Raw genomic sequence first — 17,968 nt, 5'->3', positions numbered from 1 at the left:
TCCTAATGTTTAGAACCGAGAGCGCAAAGATCTGAGGGCGTTGGTGGTATAGTGGTGAGCATAGCTGCCTTCCAAGCAGTTGACCCGGGTTCGATTCCCGGCCAACGCAATACAAATACTTATATATTCTGCAAGCAGGATATATTTTAAAGCAACATTTCACAAAATGGTAATATAATTAAGAGGTTAATCAGCCATTATATAAAAAATAAACAAATATGTAGGCAAGCATTTCGATCGCCCCTTCTGCTATATTCATTGTCCTAATATATGATAAGTTTCATAAAGCAGAGTCACCACTCACATGTACTGGTAAAAAAATATGTTACAGTGGGCAGACAATGAAAGGGCTGAGGCCCGACCAGACATTTTAACTCCAGCATCTCTATGTTAAAAAGCATTTCCTAGGCAATATTTAGCCTCTGAAAAAAATATGCAAGATCCAGCAATAAATCTGGCAAAAGTCCCCAACATTTTGTGCATACTTGTGCCCTCACCTGAATGTAGCACCACCTTGTAGCCGTCGGAGGTAACTGCAGCTCACAAAATGTTTCATCAGAGGGCAAGTTTAGAGGAATCCAAAAGGCAGATGTCCATGGAAAGAGCCTCCGACTGCAGCAGGAAGTTTGGATGCTTCAAATTTGCATAGCTTCCAGTCCAACGTCCTCTCATGTACCGAACGCTCCCAAACGCTCTAAAGCCTTATACCGGCAAGCCCTCACCGGGTAGATCTCTGGCTCCCAGGTAAAGCCAAATACTGAGCATGCAAGCACTAGGATCACAGAGAGAGAGAGAGACAGAGAGCGTCGGAGAGCTGTTGTCTTGTTAAAGGCCTGAAACGGCTAGTGAATAAGAGGGTCTGGACTTTCAGTTGTGACTGATTGTGAGAGGGGAAGATAAAGATTTTCTGCACCCAGCATGCCTTGCGATATACTTAGGCAAATGAGGTGAGAGCCCGACCAATCCCACGTCACTTCTCTGAATGCCTCCTCATCTGCATAAACAGAACACTTTCACAAAGGAGCAGAGTGGCGCAGCGGAAGCGTGCTGGGCCCATAACCCAGAGGTCGATGGATCGAAACCATCCTCTGCTAATTTTGCTTGATTTTCCTTCCAAGGACCAAGCTGTCATTTCCACATAGCCAGAAAGGAAAAGTGCAAGCTTGTACCAGCTATGTGAGAAAAGACTTCTCAACTATTCGTGTCTGTGTAATACAAGAGTGATCGTGAAAGGTACAACCCTGTACTTTGAAAGTAAAGACACACAATTATAACCATAAATGACTGGTGGGAGCTTCACACAACTTTCTGGGCATGCTTTGAATTTCATTCTTCCCTTTTTGTTCTGCTCTTATCTATCTCCTGGGCATTTCATGGAATGTTCTCTTTCTCTTCCCTGCTTTGCTTCCCATGCTGCCTATATATGCTCATTTCTACTATTTGTACTGTTGCTTTTCATTTCTTCTCTTCTGCACAACTTTGTCCTTGGTTTCAATCCCCAGTTCCTTACCCTCTGCAAAAAACGTTCTACTGCTTCTCATGTTGGTATCTAAACCAAATGCACCATTGAAGCTGGTGCAAGATAGTCATTGATTTCTGCAACGTAATATTTAGAACCGAGAGCTAACACATCAGAGGGCGTTGGTGGTATAGTGGTGAGCATAGCTGCTTCCCAAGCAGTTGACCCGGGTTCGATTCCCGGCCAACGCACTGAAAATACTTATATATTCTGCAAGCAGGATATATTGTAATGCAACATGTCACAAAATGGAAATTTCACGAACAGATTAATCAGCCATATATAAAAAAATAAACAAATACGTGGGCAAACATCTCAATCGCACCTTCTGCTACATACATTGTCCTAATATATGATAAGTTTCATAAAGCAGAGTCACAACACACATGTGCTGGTAATAAATTTGTTACAGTGGGCAAACAATGGAAGGGCTGAGGCCCGACCAGACATTGTAACTCCAGCATCTCTATGTTAAAAAGCATTTCTAGGCAATATCTAGCCTCTGAAAAAATATGCAAGATCCACCGATAAATCTGGCAAAAGTCCCTAACATTTTGTGCATACTTGTGCTCTCACCTGAATGTACCGCCACCTTGTAGCTGTCGAAGGAAACTGCTGCTCACAAAATGCTTTATCAGAAGGCAAGTTGAGAGGAATCCAAGAGTCAGATGTCCATGGAAAGAACCACTCACTGAAGCAGGAATGTTGGAGGCTTCATATTCGCATAGTTTCCTGTCCAACGTCCACAACGCTCACAAACGCTCAAAAGCCTCACACCGGGCAAGCCCTCACCGGGTATATCTCTGGCTCCAAGGTAAAGCCAAATCCTGAGCATGCTAGTGCTAGGATCACAGAGCGAGAGAGAGATGGTTCAAGAGCTACTGTCTTGATAAAGGCCTGAAACGGCTAGTGCCTAAGAGTGTCTGACTTTCAGTTATGACTGATTGTGAGAGGGGAAGATGAAGTTTTTCTGCACCCAGCATGCCTTGGGATATACTTATGCAAATGAGGTGAGAGCCAGACCAATCCCATGCTACTCTGCCTAATGCTCCTTATCTGCATAAAAAGAACACTTTCACAACGGAGCAGAGTGGCGCAGCGGAAGCGTGCTGGGCCCATAACCCAGAGGTCGATGGATCGAAACCATCCTCTGCTAATTTTGCTTGATTTTACTTCCAAGGACCAAGCTGTCATTTCCACGCTACCAGCAAGGAAAAGCGCAAGCTTGTGCCAGCTATGTGAGAAAAGACTTCTCAACTATCTGTGTCTGCTGAAATACAAGAGAAGGATCGTCAAAGGCTCCACACTGTACTTTGAAAGTAAAGGCACACAATAATAAGCATGAATGACTGGTGGGACCTTCAAACACTTTTATGTGGAGGCTTTGAATTTCATTCTTCCCTTTTTTGTTCTGCTCTTATCTATCTCCTGGGCATTTCATGGAATGTTCTCTATTTCTCTTCCCTGCTTTGCTTCCCATGCTGCCTCTATGTGTTCATATCTATTATTTGTATTGCTGCTTTCCATTCTTCTCTTCTGCACAGCTTTGTCCTTGGTTTCAATCCCAGTTCCTTACCCTCTACAAAAACTTTCTATTGCTTTTCATGTTGGTATCTAAACCAAATGCACCATTGAAGCTGGTGCATGATAGTCATTGAACTCAGGGTCCTAATGTTTAGAACCGAGAGCGCAAAGATCAGAGGGCGTTGGTGGTATAGTGGTGAGCATAGCTGCCTTCCAAGCAGTTGACCCGGGTTCGATTCCCGGCCAACGCAGTATAAATACTTATATATTCTGCAAGCAGGATATATTTTAAAGCAACATTTCACAAAATGGTAATATAATTAAGAGGTTAATCAGCCATTATATAAAGAATAAACAAATATGTAGGCAAGCATTTCGATCGCCCCTTCTGCTATATTCATTGTCCTAATATATGATAAGTTTCATAAAGCAGAGTCACCACTCACATGTACTGGTAAAAAAATATGTTACAGTGGGCAGACAATGAAAGGGCTGAGGCCCAACCAGACCTTTTAACTCCAGCATCTCTATGTTAAAAAGCATTTCCTAGGCAATATTTAGCCTCTGAAAAAAATATGCAAGATCCAGCAATAAATCTGGCAAAAGTCCCCAACATTTTGTGCATACTTGTGCCCTCACCTGAATGTAGCACCACCTTGTAGCCGTCGGAGGTAACTGCAGCTCACAAAATGTTTCATCAGAGGGCAAGTTTAGAGGAATCCAAAAGGCAGATGTCCATGGAAAGAGCCTCCGACTGCAGCAGGAAGTTTGGATGCTTCAAATTTGCATAGCTTCCAGTCCAACGTCCTCTCATGTACCGAACGCTCCCAAACGCTCTAAAGCCTTATACCGGCAAGCCCTCACCGGGTAGATCTCTGGCTCCCAGGTAAAGCCAAATACTGAGCATGCAAGCACTAGGATCACAGAGAGAGAGAGAGACAGAGAGCGTCGGAGAGCTGTTGTCTTGTTAAAGGCCTGAAACGGCTAGTGAATAAGAGGGTCTGGACTTTCAGTTGTGACTGATTGTGAGAGGGGAAGATAAAGATTTTCTGCACCCAGCATGCCTTGCGATATACTTAGGCAAATGAGGTGAGAGCCCGACCAATCCCACGTCACTTCTCTGAATGCCTCCTCATCTGCATAAACAGAACACTTTCACAAAGGAGCAGAGTGGCGCAGCGGAAGCGTGCTGGGCCCATAACCCAGAGGTCGATGGATCGAAACCATCCTCTGCTAATTTTGCTTGATTTTCCTTCCCAAGGACCAAGCTGTCATTTCCACATAGCCAGAAAGGAAAAGTGCAAGCTTGTACCAGCTATGTGAGAAAAGACTTCTCAACTATTCGTGTCTGTGTAATACAAGAGTGATCGTGAAAGGTACAACCCTGTACTTTGAAAGTAAAGACACACAATTATAACCATAAATGACTGGTGGGAGCTTCACACAACTTTCTGGGCATGCTTTGAATTTCATTCTTCCCTTTTTGTTCTGCTCTTATCTATCTCCTGGGCATTTCATGGAATGTTCTCTTTCTCTTCCCTGCTTTGCTTCCCATGCTGCCTATATATGCTCATTTCTACTATTTGTACTGTTGCTTTTCATTTCTTCTCTTCTGCACAACTTTGTCCTTGGTTTCAATCCCCAGTTCCTTACCCTCTGCAAAAAACGTTCTACTGCTTCTCATGTTGGTATCTAAACCAAATGCACCATTGAAGCTGGTGCAAGATAGTCATTGATTTCTGCAACATAATATTTAGAACCGAGAGCTAACACATCAGAGGGCGTTGGTGGTATAGTGGTGAGCATAGCTGCTTCCCAAGCAGTTGACCCGGGTTCGATTCCCGGCCAACGCACTGAAAATACTTATATATTCTGCAAGCAGGATATATTGTAATGCAACATGTCACAAAATGGAAATTTCACGAACAGATTAATCAGCCATATATAAAAAAATAAACAAATACGTGGGCAAACATCTCAATCGCACCTTCTGCTACATACATTGTCCTAATATATGATAAGTTTCATAAAGCAGAGTCACAACACACATGTGCTGGTAATAAATTTGTTACAGTGGGCAAACAATGGAAGGGCTGAGGCCCGACCAGACATTGTAACTCCAGCATCTCTATGTTAAAAAGCATTTCTAGGCAATATCTAGCCTCTGAAAAAATATGCAAGATCCACCGATAAATCTGGCAAAAGTCCCTAACATTTTGTGCATACTTGTGCTCTCACCTGAATGTAGCGCCACCTTGTAGCTGTCGAAGGAAACTGCTGCTCACAAAATGTTTTATCAGAAGGCAAGTTGAGAGGAATCCAAGAGTCAGATGTCCATGGAAAGAACCACTCACTGAAGCAGGAATGTTGGAGGCTTCATATTCGCATAGTTTCCTGTCCAACGTCCACAACGCTCCCAAACGCTCAAAAGCCTCACACCGGGCAAGCCCTCACCGGGTATATCTCTGGCTCCAAGGTAAAGCCAAATCCTGAGCATGCTAGTGCTAGGATCACAGAGCGAGAGAGAGATGGTTCAAGAGCTACTGTCTTGATAAAGGCCTGAAACGGCTAGTGCCTAAGAGTGTCTGACTTTCAGTTATGACTGATTGTGAGAGGGGAAGATGAAGTTTTTCTGCACCCAGCATGCCTTGGGATATACTTATGCAAATGAGGTGAGAGCCAGACCAATCCCATGCTACTCTGCCTAATGCTCCTTATCTGCATAAAAAGAACACTTTCACAACAGAGCAAAGTGGCGCAGCGGAAGCGTGCTGGGCCCATAACCCAGAGGTCGATGGATCGAAACCATCCTCTGCTAATTTTGCTTGATTTTACTTCCAAGGACCAAGCTGTCATTTCCACGCTACCAGCAAGGAAAAGCGCAAGCTTGTGTCAGCTATGTGAGAAAAGACTTCTCAACTATCTGTGTCTGCTGAAATACAAGAGAGGGATCGTCAAAAGCTCCACACTGTACTTTGAAAGTAAAGGCACACAATAATAAGCATGAATGACTGGTGGGACCTTCAAACACTTTTATGTGGAGGCTTTGAATTTCATTCTTCCCTTTTTTGTTCTGCTCTTATCTATCTCCTGGGCATTTCATGGAATGTTCTCTATTTCTCTTCCCTGCTTTGCTTCCCATGCTGCCTCTATGTGTTCATATCTATTATTTGTATTGCTGCTTTCCATTCTTCTCTTCTGCACAGCTTTGTCCTTGGTTTCAATCCCAGTTCCTTACCCTCTACAAAAACTTTCTATTGCTTTTCATGTTGGTATCTAAACCAAATGCACCATTGAAGCTGGTGCATGATAGTCATTGAACTCAGGGTCCTAATGTTTAGAACCGAGAGCGCAAAGATCAGAGGGCGTTGGTGGTATAGTGGTGAGCATAGCTGCCTTCCAAGCAGTTGACCCGGGTTCGATTCCTGGCCAACGCAGTACAAATACTTATATATTCTGCAAGCAGGATATATTTTAAAGCAACATTTCACAAAATGGTAATATAATTAAGAGGTTAATCAGCCATTATATAAAAAATAAACAAATATGTAGGCAAGCATTTCGATCGCCCCTTCTGCTATATTCATTGTCCTAATATATGATAAGTTTCATAAAGCAGAGTCACCACTCACATGTACTGGTAAAAAAATATGTTACAGTGGCAGACAATGAAAGGGCTGAGGCCTGACCAGACATTTTAACTCCAGCATCTCTATGTTAAAAAGCATTTCCTAGGCAATATTTAGCCTCTGAAAAAAATATGCAAGATCCAGCAATAAATCTGGCAAAAGTCCCCAACATTTTGTGCATACTTGTGCCCTCACCTGAATGTAGCACCACCTTGTAGCCGTCGGAGGTAACTGCAGCTCACAAAATGTTTCATCAGAGGGCAAGTTTAGAGGAATCCAAAAGGCAGATGTCCATGGAAAGAGCCTCCGACTGCAGCAGGAAGTTTGGATGCTTCAAATTTGCATAGCTTCCAGTCCAACGTCCTCTCATGTACCGAATGCTCCCAAACGCTCTAAAGCCTTATACCCGGCAAGCCCTCACCGGGTAGATCTCTGGCTCCCAGGTAAAGCCAAATACTGAGCATGCAAGCACTAGGATCACAGAGAGAGAGAGAGAGACAGAGAGCGTCGGAGAGCTGTTGTCTTGTTAAAGGCCTGAAACGGCTAGTGCCTAAGAGGGTCTGGACTTTCAGTTGTGACTGATTGTGAGAGGGGAAGATAAAGATTTTCTGCACCCAGCATGCCTTGCGATATACTTAGGCAAATGAGGTGAGAGCCCGACCAATCCCACGTCACTTCTCTGAATGCCTCCTCATCTGCATAAAGAGAACACTTTCACAAAGGAGCAGAGTGGCGCAGCGGAAGCGTGCTGGGCCCATAACCCAGAGGTCGATGGATCGAAACCATCCTCTGCTAATTTTGCTTGATTTTCCTTCCAAGGACCAAGCTGTCATTTCCACATAGCCAGAAAGGAAAAGTGCAAGCTTGTGCCAGCTATGTGAGAAAAGACTTCTCAACTATTCGTGTCTGTGTAATACAAGAGTGATCGTGAAAGGTACAACCCTGTACTTTGAAAGTAAAGACACACAATTATAACCATAAATGACTGACTGGTGGGAGCTTCACACAACTTTCTGGGCATGCTTTGAATTTCATTCTTCCCTTTTTGTTCTGCTCTTATCTATCTCCTGGGCATTTCATGGAATGTTCTCTTTCTCTTCCCTGCTTTGCTTCCCATGCTGCCTATATATGCTCATTTCTACTATTTGTACTGTTGCTTTTCATTTCTTCTCTTCTGCACAACTTTGTCCTTGGTTTCAATCCCCAGTTCCTTACCCTCTGCAAAAAACGTTCTACTGCTTCTCATGTTGGTATCTAAACCAAATGCACCATTGAAGCTGGTGCAAGATAGTCATTGATTTCTGCAACGTAATATTTAGAACCGAGAGCTAACACATCAGAGGGCGTTGGTGGTATAGTGGTGAGCATAGCTGCTTCCCAAGCAGTTGACCCGGGTTCGATTCCCGGCCAACGCACTGAAAATACTTATATATTCTGCAAGCAGGATATATTGTAATGCAACATGTCACAAAATGGAAATTTCACGAACAGATTAATCAGCCATATATAAAAAAATAAACAAATACGTGGGCAAACATCTCAATCGCACCTTCTGCTACATACATTGTCCTAATATATGATAAGTTTCATAAAGCAGAGTCACAACACACATGTGCTGGTAATAAATTTGTTACAGTGGGCAAACAATGGAAGGGCTGAGGCCCGACCAGACATTGTAACTCCAGCATCTCTATGTTAAAAAGCATTTCTAGGCAATATCTAGCCTCTGAAAAAATATGCAAGATCCACCGATAAATCTGGCAAAAGTCCCTAACATTTTGTGCATACTTGTGCTCTCACCTGAATGTAGCGCCACCTTGTAGCTGTCGAAGGAAACTGCTGCTCACAAAATGTTTTATCAGAAGGCAAGTTGAGAGGAATCCAAGAGTCAGATGTCCATGGAAAGAACCACTCACTGAAGCAGGAATGTTGGAGGCTTCATATTCGCATAGTTTCCTGTCCAACGTCCACAACGCTCCCAAACGCTCAAAAGCCTCACACCGGGCAAGCCCTCACCGGGTATATCTCTGGCTCCAAGGTAAAGCCAAATCCTGAGCATGCTAGTGCTAGGATCACAGAGCGAGAGAGAGATGGTTCAAGAGCTACTGTCTTGATAAAGGCCTGAAACGGCTAGTGCCTAAGAGTGTCTGACTTTCAGTTATGACTGATTGTGAGAGGGGAATATGAAGTTTTTCTGCACCCAGCATGCCTTGGGATATACTTATGCAAATGAGGTGAGAGCCAGACCAATCCCATGCTACTCTGCCTAATGCTCCTTATCTGCATAAAAAGAACACTTTCACAACGGAGCAGAGTGGCGCAGCGGAAGCGTGCTGGGCCCATAACCCAGAGGTCGATGGATCGAAACCATCCTCTGCTAATTTTGCTTGATTTTACTTCCAAGGACCAAGCTGTCATTTCCACGCTACCAGCAAGGAAAAGCGCAAGCTTGTGCCAGCTATGTGAGAAAAGACTTCTCAACTATCTGTGTCTGCTGAAATACAAGAGAGGGATCGTCAAAAGCTCCACACTGTACTTTGAAAGTAAAGGCACACAATAATAAGCATGAATGACTGGTGGGACCTTCAAACACTTTTATGTGGAGGCTTTGAATTTCATTCTTCCCTTTTTTGTTCTGCTCTTATCTATCTCCTGGGCATTTCATGGAATGTTCTCTATTTCTCTTCCCTGCTTTGCTTCCCATGCTGCCTCTATGTGTTCATATCTATTATTTGTATTGCTGCTTTCCATTCTTCTCTTCTGCACAGCTTTGTCCTTGGTTTCAATCCCAGTTCCTTACCCTCTACAAAAACTTTCTATTGCTTTTCATGTTGGTATCTAAACCAAATGCACCATTGAACCTGGTGCATGATAGTCATTGAACTCAGGGTCCTAATGTTTAGAACCGAGAGCGCAAAGATCAGAGGGCGTTGGTGGTATAGTGGTGAGCATAGCTGCCTGCCAAGCAGTTGACCCGGGTTCGATTCCCGGCCAACGCAGTACAAATACTTATATATTCTGCAAGCAGGATATATTTTAAAGCAACATTTCACAAAATGGTAATATAATTAAGAGGTTAATCAGCCATTATATAAAAAATAAACAAATATGTAGGCAAGCATTTCGATCGCCCCTTCTGCTATATTCATTGTCCTAATATATGATAAGTTTCATAAAGCAGAGTCACCACTCACATGTACTGGTAAAAAAATATGTTACAGTGGGCAGACAATGAAAGGGCTGAGGCCCGACCAGACATTTTAACTCCAGCATCTCTATGTTAAAAAGCATTTCCTAGGCAATATTTAGCCTCTGAAAAAAATATGCAAGGTCCAGCAATAAATCTGGCAAAAGTCCCCAACATTTTGTGCATACTTGTGCCCTCACCTGAATGTAGCACCACCTTGTAGCCGTCGGAGGTAACTGCAGCTCACAAAATGTTTCATCAGAGGGCAAGTTTAGAGGAATCCAAAAGGCAGATGTCCATGGAAAGAGCCTCCGACTGCAGCAGGAAGTTTGGATGCTTCAAATTTGCATAGCTTCCAGTCCAACGTCCTCTCATGTACCGAACGCTCCCAAACGCTCTAAATCCTTATACCGGCAAGCCCTCACCGGGTAGATCTCTGGCTCCCAGGAAAAGCCAAATACTGAGCATGCAAGCACTAGGATCACAGAGAGAGAGAGAGACAGAGAGCGTCGGAGAGCTGTTGTCTTGTTAAAGGCCTGAAACGGCTAGTGCCTAAGAGGGTCTGGACTTTCAGTTGTGACTGATTGTGAGAGGGGAAGATAAAGATTTTCTGCACCCAGCATGCCTTGCGATATACTTAGGCAAATGAGGTGAGAGCCCGACCAATCCCACGTCACTTCTCTGAATGCCTCCTCATCTGCATAAAGAGAACACTTTCACAAAGGAGCAGAGTGGCGCAGCGGAAGCGTGCTGGGCCCATAACCCAGAGGTCGATGGATCGAAACCATCCTCTGCTAATTTTGCTTGATTTTCCTTCCAAGGACCAAGCTGTCATTTCCACATAGCCAGAAAGGAAAAGTGCAAGCTTGTGCCGCTATGTGAGAAAAGACTTCTCAACTATTCGTGTCTGTGTAATACAAGAGTGATCGTGAAAGGTACAACCCTGTACTTTGAAAGTAAAGACACACAATTATAACCATAAATGACTGACTGGTGGGAGCTTCACACAACTTTCTGGGCATGCTTTGAATTTCATTCTTCCCTTTTTGTTCTGCTCTTATCTATCTCCTGGGCATTTCATGGAATGTTCTCTTTCTCTTCCCTGCTTTGCTTCCCATGCTGCCTATATATGCTCATTTCTACTATTTGTACTGTTGCTTTTCATTTCTTCTCTTCTGCACAACTTTGTCCTTGGTTTCAATCCCCAGTTCCTTACCCTCTGCAAAAAACGTTCTACTGCTTCTCATGTTGGTATCTAAACCAAATGCACCATTGAAGCTGGTGCAAGATAGTCATTGATTTCTGCAACGTAATATTTAGAACCGAGAGCTAACACATCAGAGGGCGTTGGTGGTATAGTGGTGAGCATAGCTGCTTCCCAAGCAGTTGACCCGGGTTCGATTCCCGGCCAACGCACTGAAAATACTTATATATTCTGCAAGCAGGATATATTGTAATGCAACATGTCACAAAATGGAAATTTCACGAACAGATTAATCAGCCATATATAAAAAAATAAACAAATACGTGGGCAAACATCTCAATCGCACCTTCTGCTACATACATTGTCCTAATATATGATAAGTTTCATAAAGCAGAGTCACAACACACATGTGCTGGTAATAAATTTGTTACAGTGGGCAAACAATGGAAGGGCTGAGGCCCGACCAGACATTGTAACTCCAGCATCTCTATGTTAAAAAGCATTTCTAGGCAATATCTAGCCTCTGAAAAAATATGCAAGATCCACCGATAAATCTGGCAAAAGTCCCTAACATTTTGTGCATACTTGTGCTCTCACCTGAATGTAGCGCCACCTTGTAGCTGTCGAAGGAAACTGCTGCTCACAAAATGTTTTATCAGAAGGCAAGTTGAGAGGAATCCAAGAGTCAGATGTCCATGGAAAGAACCACTCACTGAAGCAGGAATGTTGGAGGCTTCATATTCGCATAGTTTCCTGTCCAACGTCCACTCACGTCCCGAACGCTCACAAACGCTCAAAAGCCTCACACCGGGCAAGCCCTCACCGGGTATATCTCTGGCTCCAAGGTAAAGCCAAATCCTGAGCATGCTAGTGCTAGGATCACAGAGCGAGAGAGAGATGGTTCAAGAGCTACTGTCTTGATAAAGGCCTGAAACGGCTAGTGCCTAAGAGTGTCTGACTTTCAGTTATGACTGATTGTGAGAGGGGAAGATGAAGTTTTTCTGCACCCAGCATGCCTTGGGATATACTTATGCAAATGAGGTGAGAGCCAGACCAATCCCATGCTACTCTGCCTAATGCTCCTTATCTGCATAAAAAGAACACTTTCACAACGGAGCAGAGTGGCGCAGCGGAAGCGTGCTGGGCCCATAACCCAGAGGTCGATGGATCGAAACCATCCTCTGCTAATTTTGCTTGATTTTACTTCCAAGGACCAAGCTGTCATTTCCACGCTACCAGCAAGGAAAAGCGCAAGCTTGTGCCAGCTATGTGAGAAAAGACTTCTCAACTATCTGTGTCTGCTGAAATACAAGAGAGGGATCGTCAAAGGCTCCACACTGTACTTTGAAAGTAAAGGCACACAATAATAAGCATGAATGACTGGTGGGACCTTCAAACACTTTTATGTGGAGGCTTTGAATTTCATTCTTCCCTTTTTTGTTCTGCTCTTATCTATCTCCTGGGCATTTCATGGAATGTTCTCTATTTCTCTTCCCTGCTTTGCTTCCCATGCTGCCTCTATGTGTTCATATCTATTATTTGTATTGCTGCTTTCCATTCTTCTCTTCTGCACAGCTTTGTCCTTGGTTTCAATCCCAGTTCCTTACCCTCTACAAAAACTTTCTATTGCTTTTCATGTTGGTATCTAAACCAAATGCACCATTGAAGCTGGTGCATGATAGTCATTGAACTCAGGGTCCTAATGTTTAGAACCGAGAGCGCAAAGATCAGAGGGCGTTGGTGGTATAGTGGTGAGCATAGCTGCCTTCCAAGCAGTTGACCCGGGTTCGATTCCCGGCCAACGCAGTATAAATACTTATATATTCTGCAAGCAGGATATATTTTAAAGCAACATTTCACAAAATGGTAATATAATTAAGAGGTTAATCAGCCATTATATAAAGAATAAACAAATATGTAGGCAAGCATTTCGATCGCCCCTTCTGCTATATTCATTGTCCTAATATATGATAAGTTTCATAAAGCAGAGTCACCACTCACATGTACTGGTAAAAAAATATGTTACAGTGGGCAGACAATGAAAGGGCTGAGGCCCAACCAGACCTTTTAACTCCAGCATCTCTATGTTAAAAAGCATTTCCTAGGCAATATTTAGCCTCTGAAAAAAATATGCAAGATCCAGCAATAAATCTGGCAAAAGTCCCCAACATTTTGTGCATACTTGTGCCCTCACCTGAATGTAGCACCACCTTGTAGCCGTCGGAGGTAACTGCAGCTCACAAAATGTTTCATCAGAGGGCAAGTTTAGAGGAATCCAAAAGGCAGATGTCCATGGAAAGAGCCTCCGACTGCAGCAGGAAGTTTGGATGCTTCAAATTTGCATAGCTTCCAGTCCAACGTCCTCTCATGTACCGAACGCTCCCAAACGCTCTAAAGCCTTATACCGGCAAGCCCTCACCGGGTAGATCTCTGGCTCCCAGGAAAAGCCAAATACTGAGCATGCAAGCACTAGGATCACAGAGAGAGAGAGAGACAGAGAGCGTCGGAGAGCTGTTGTCTTGTTAAAGGCCTGAAACGGCTAGTGCCTAAGAGGGTCTGGACTTTCAGTTGTGACTGATTGTGAGAGGGGAAGATAAAGATTTTCTGCACCCAGCATGCCTTGCGATATACTTAGGCAAATGAGGTGAGAGCCCGACCAATCCCACGTCACTTCTCTGAATGCCTCCTCATCTGCATAAAGAGAACACTTTCACAAAGGAGCAGAGTGGCGCAGCGGAAGCGTGCTGGGCCCATAACCCAGAGGTCGATGGATCGAAACCATCCTCTGCTAATTTTGCTTGATTTTCCTTCCAAGGACCAAGCTGTCATTTCCACATAGCCAGAAAGGAAAAGTGCAAGCTTGTGCCAGCTATGTGAGAAAAGACTTCTCAACTATTCGTGTCTGTGTAATACAAGAGTGATCGTGAAAGGTACAACCCTGTACTTTGAAAGTAAAGACACACAATTATAACCATAAATGACTGACTGGTGGGAGCTTCACACAACTTTCTGGGCATGCTTTGAATTTCATTCTTCCCTTTTTGTTCTGCTCTTATCTATCTCCTGGGCATTTCATGGAATGTTCTCTTTCTCTTCCCTGCTTTGCTTCCCATGCTGCCTATATATGCTCATTTCTACTATTTGTACTGTTGCTTTTCATTTCTTCTCTTCTGCACAACTTTGTCCTTGGTTTCAATCCCCAGTTCCTTACCCTCTGCAAAAAACGTTCTACTGCTTCTCATGTTGGTATCTAAACCAAATGCACCATTGAAGCTGGTGCAAGATAGTCATTGATTTCTGCAACGTAATATTTAGAACCGAGAGCTAACACATCAGAGGGAGTTGGTGGTATAGTGGTGAGCATAGCTGCTTCCCAAGCAGTTGACCCGGGTTCGATTCCCGGCCAACGCACTGAAAATACTTATATATTCTGCAAGCAGGATATATTGTAATGCAACATGTCACAAAATGGAAATTTCACGAACAGATTAATCAGCCATATATAAAAAAATAAACAAATACGTGGGCAAACATCTCAATCGCACCTTCTGCTACATACATTGTCCTAATATATGATAAGTTTCATAAAGCAGAGTCACAACACACATGTGCTGGTAATAAATTTGTTACAGTGGGCAAACAATGGAAGGGCTGAGGCCCGACCAGACATTGTAACTCCAGCATCTCTATGTTAAAAAGCATTTCTAGGCAATATCTAGCCTCTGAAAAAATATGCAAGATCCACCGATAAATCTGGCAAAAGTCCCTAACATTTTGTGCATACTTGTGCTCTCACCTGAATGTAGCGCCACCTTGTAGCTGTCGAAGGAAACTGCTGCTCACAAAATGTTTTATCAGAAGGCAAGTTGAGAGGAATCCAAGAGTCAGATGTCCATGGAAAGGACCACTCACTGAAGCAGGAATGTTGGAGGCTTCATATTCGCATAGTTTCCTGTCCAACGTCCACTCACGTCCCGAACGCTCCCAAACGCTCAAAAGCCTCACACCGGGCAAGCCCTCACCGGGTATATCTCTGGCTCCAAGGTAAAGCCAAATCCTGAGCATGCTAGTGCTAGGATCACAGAGCGAGAGAGAGATGGTTCAAGAGCTACTGTCTTGATAAAGGCCTGAAACGGCTAGTGCCTAAGAGTGTCTGACTTTCAGTTATGACTGATTGTGAGAGGGGAAGATGAAGTTTTTCTGCACCCAGCATGCCTTGGGATATACTTATGCAAATGAGGTGAGAGCCAGACCAATCCCATGCTACTCTGCCTAATGCTCCTTATCTGCATAAAAAGAACACTTTCACAACGGAGCAGAGTGGCGCAGCGGAAGCGTGCTGGGCCCATAACCCAGAGGTCGATGGATCGAAACCATCCTCTGCTAATTTTGCTTGATTTTACTTCCAAGGACCAAGCTGTCATTTCCACGCTACCAGCAAGGAAAAGCGCAAGCTTGTGCCAGCTATGTGAGAAAAGACTTCTCAACTATCTGTGTCTGCTGAAATACAAGAGAGGGATCGTCAAAAGCTCCACACTGTACTTTGAAAGTAAAGGCACACAATAATAAGCATGAATGACTGGTGGGACCTTCAAACACTTTTATGTGGAGGCTTTGAATTTCATTCTTCCCTTTTTTGTTCTGCTCTTATCTATCTCCTGGGCATTTCATGGAATGTTCTCTATTTCTCTTCCCTGCTTTGCTTCCCATGCTGCCTCTATGTGTTCATATCTATTATTTGTATTGCTGCTTTCCATTCTTCTCTTCTGCACAGCTTTGTCCTTGGTTTCAATCCCAGTTCCTTACCTTCTACAAAAACTTTCTATTGCTTTTCATGTTGGTATCTAAACCAAATGCACCATTGAAGCTGGTGCATGATAGTCATTGAACTCAGGGTCCTAATGTTTAGAACCGAGAGCGCAAAGATCTGAGGGTGTTGGTGGTATAGTGGTGAGCATAGCTGCCTTCCAAGCAGTTGACCCGGGTTCGATTCCCGGCCAACGCAATACAAATACTTATATATTCTGCAAGCAGGATATATTTTAAAGCAACATTTCACAAAATGGTAATATAATTAAGAGGTTAATCAGCCATTATATAAAAAATAAACAAATATGTAGGCAAGCATTTCGATCGCCCCTTCTGCTATATTCATTGTCCTAATATATGATAAGTTTCATAAAGCAGAGTCACCACTCACATGTACTGGTAAAAAAATATGTTACAGTGGGCAGACAATGAAAGGGCTGAGGCCCGACCAGACATTTTAACTCCAGCATCTCTATGTTAAAAAGCATTTCCTAGGCAATATTTAGCCTCTGAAAAAAATATGCAAGATCCAGCAATAAATCTGGCAAAAGTCCCCAACATTTTGTGCATACTTGTGCCCTCACCTGAATGTAGCACCACCTTGTAGCCGTCGGAGGTAACTGCAGCTCACAAAATGCTTCATCAGAGGGCAAGTTTAGAGGAATCCAAAAGGCAGATGTCCATGGAAAGAGCCTCCGACTGCAGCAGGAAGTTTGGATGCTTCAAATTTGCATAGCTTCCAGTCCAACGTCCTCTCATGTACCGAACGCTCCCAAACGCTCTAAAGCCTTATACCGGCAAGCCCTCACCGGGTAGATCTCTGGCTCCCAGGTAAAGCCAAATACTGAGCATGCAAGCACTAGGATCACAGAGAGAGAGAGAGACAGAGAGCGTCGGAGAGCTGTTGTCTTGTTAAAGGCCTGAAACGGCTAGTGAATAAGAGGGTCTGGACTTTCAGTTGTGACTGATTGTGAGAGGGGAAGATAAAGATTTTCTGCACCCAGCATGCCTTGCGATATACTTAGGCAAATGAGGTGAGAGCCCGACCAATCCCACGTCACTTCTCTGAATGCCTCCTCATCTGCATAAACAGAACACTTTCACAAAGGAGCAGAGTGGCGCAGCGGAAGCGTGCTGGGCCCATAACCCAGAGGTCGATGGATCGAAACCATCCTCTGCTAATTTTGCTTGATTTTCCTTCCAAGGACCAAGCTGTCATTTCCACATAGCCAGAAAGGAAAAGTGCAAGCTTGTACCAGCTATGTGAGAAAAGACTTCTCAACTATTCGTGTCTGTGTAATACAAGAGTGATCGTGAAAGGTACAACCCTGTACTTTGAAAGTAAAGACACACAATTATAACCATAAATGACTGGTGGGAGCTTCACACAACTTTCTGGGCATGCTTTGAATTTCATTCTTCCCTTTTTGTTCTGCTCTTATCTATCTCCTGGGCATTTCATGGAATGTTCTCTTTCTCTTCCCTGCTTTGCTTCCCATGCTGCCTATATATGCTCATTTCTACTATTTGTACTGTTGCTTTTCATTTCTTCTCTTCTGCACAACTTTGTCCTTGGTTTCAATCCCCAGTTCCTTACCCTCTGCAAAAAACGTTCTACTGCTTCTCATGTTGGTATCTAAACCAAATGCACCATTGAAGCTGGTGCAAGATAGTCATTGATTTCTGCAACGTAATATTTAGAACCGAGAGCTAACACATCAGAGGGCGTTGGTGGTATAGTGGTGAGCATAGCTGCTTCCCAAGCAGTTGACCCAGGTTCGATTCCCGGCCAACGCACTGAAAATACTTATATATTCTGCAAGCAGGATATATTGTAATGCAACATGTCACAAAATGGAAATTTCACGAACAGATTAATCAGCCATATATAAAAAAATAAACAAATACGTGGGCAAACATCTCAATCGCACCTTCTGCTACATACATTGTCCTAATATATGATAAGTTTCATAAAGCAGAGTCACAACACACATGTGCTGGTAATAAATTTGTTACAGTGGGCAAACAATGGAAGGGCTGAGGCCCGACCAGACATTGTAACTCCAGCATCTCTATGTTAAAAAGCATTTCTAGGC

The 17,968-nt window shown here is 43.5% G+C and overlaps 8 non-coding genes across 8 annotated transcripts; all 8 read left to right on the top strand.

Annotated features, from left to right (window-relative positions):
- The first annotated feature begins 37 nt into the window (after window positions 1-37).
- TRNAG-UCC (transfer RNA glycine (anticodon UCC)) lies at window positions 38-109 on the top strand. The gene has a single exon. It is a non-coding gene; the product is annotated as a tRNA-Gly (tRNA).
- A 1,529-nt stretch (window positions 110-1,638) lies between these two features.
- TRNAG-CCC (transfer RNA glycine (anticodon CCC)) lies at window positions 1,639-1,710 on the top strand. The gene has a single exon. It is a non-coding gene; the product is annotated as a tRNA-Gly (tRNA).
- A 1,512-nt stretch (window positions 1,711-3,222) lies between these two features.
- TRNAG-UCC (transfer RNA glycine (anticodon UCC)) lies at window positions 3,223-3,294 on the top strand. The gene has a single exon. It is a non-coding gene; the product is annotated as a tRNA-Gly (tRNA).
- A 1,530-nt stretch (window positions 3,295-4,824) lies between these two features.
- TRNAG-CCC (transfer RNA glycine (anticodon CCC)) lies at window positions 4,825-4,896 on the top strand. The gene has a single exon. It is a non-coding gene; the product is annotated as a tRNA-Gly (tRNA).
- A 3,119-nt stretch (window positions 4,897-8,015) lies between these two features.
- Window positions 8,016-8,087, top strand: TRNAG-CCC (transfer RNA glycine (anticodon CCC)). Its single transcript has one exon. It is a non-coding gene; the product is annotated as a tRNA-Gly (tRNA).
- A 1,512-nt stretch (window positions 8,088-9,599) lies between these two features.
- On the top strand, window positions 9,600-9,671 carry TRNAG-GCC (transfer RNA glycine (anticodon GCC)). The gene has a single exon. It is a non-coding gene; the product is annotated as a tRNA-Gly (tRNA).
- Window positions 9,672-11,203: 1,532 nt separating this feature from the next.
- On the top strand, window positions 11,204-11,275 carry TRNAG-CCC (transfer RNA glycine (anticodon CCC)). The gene has a single exon. It is a non-coding gene; the product is annotated as a tRNA-Gly (tRNA).
- A 1,522-nt stretch (window positions 11,276-12,797) lies between these two features.
- Window positions 12,798-12,869, top strand: TRNAG-UCC (transfer RNA glycine (anticodon UCC)). The gene has a single exon. It is a non-coding gene; the product is annotated as a tRNA-Gly (tRNA).
- The last annotated feature ends 5,099 nt before the right edge of the window (window positions 12,870-17,968 follow it).

Source organism: Lissotriton vulgaris, chromosome 9 (assembly GCF_964263255.1).
Source record: "Lissotriton vulgaris chromosome 9, aLisVul1.2, whole genome shotgun sequence".
In the NCBI taxonomy this organism is placed as follows: domain Eukaryota; kingdom Metazoa; phylum Chordata; class Amphibia; order Caudata; family Salamandridae; genus Lissotriton; species Lissotriton vulgaris.
The sequence above is the reverse complement of the archived record's forward strand: the minus strand, read 5'-3'. Positions and strand labels throughout refer to the sequence as shown.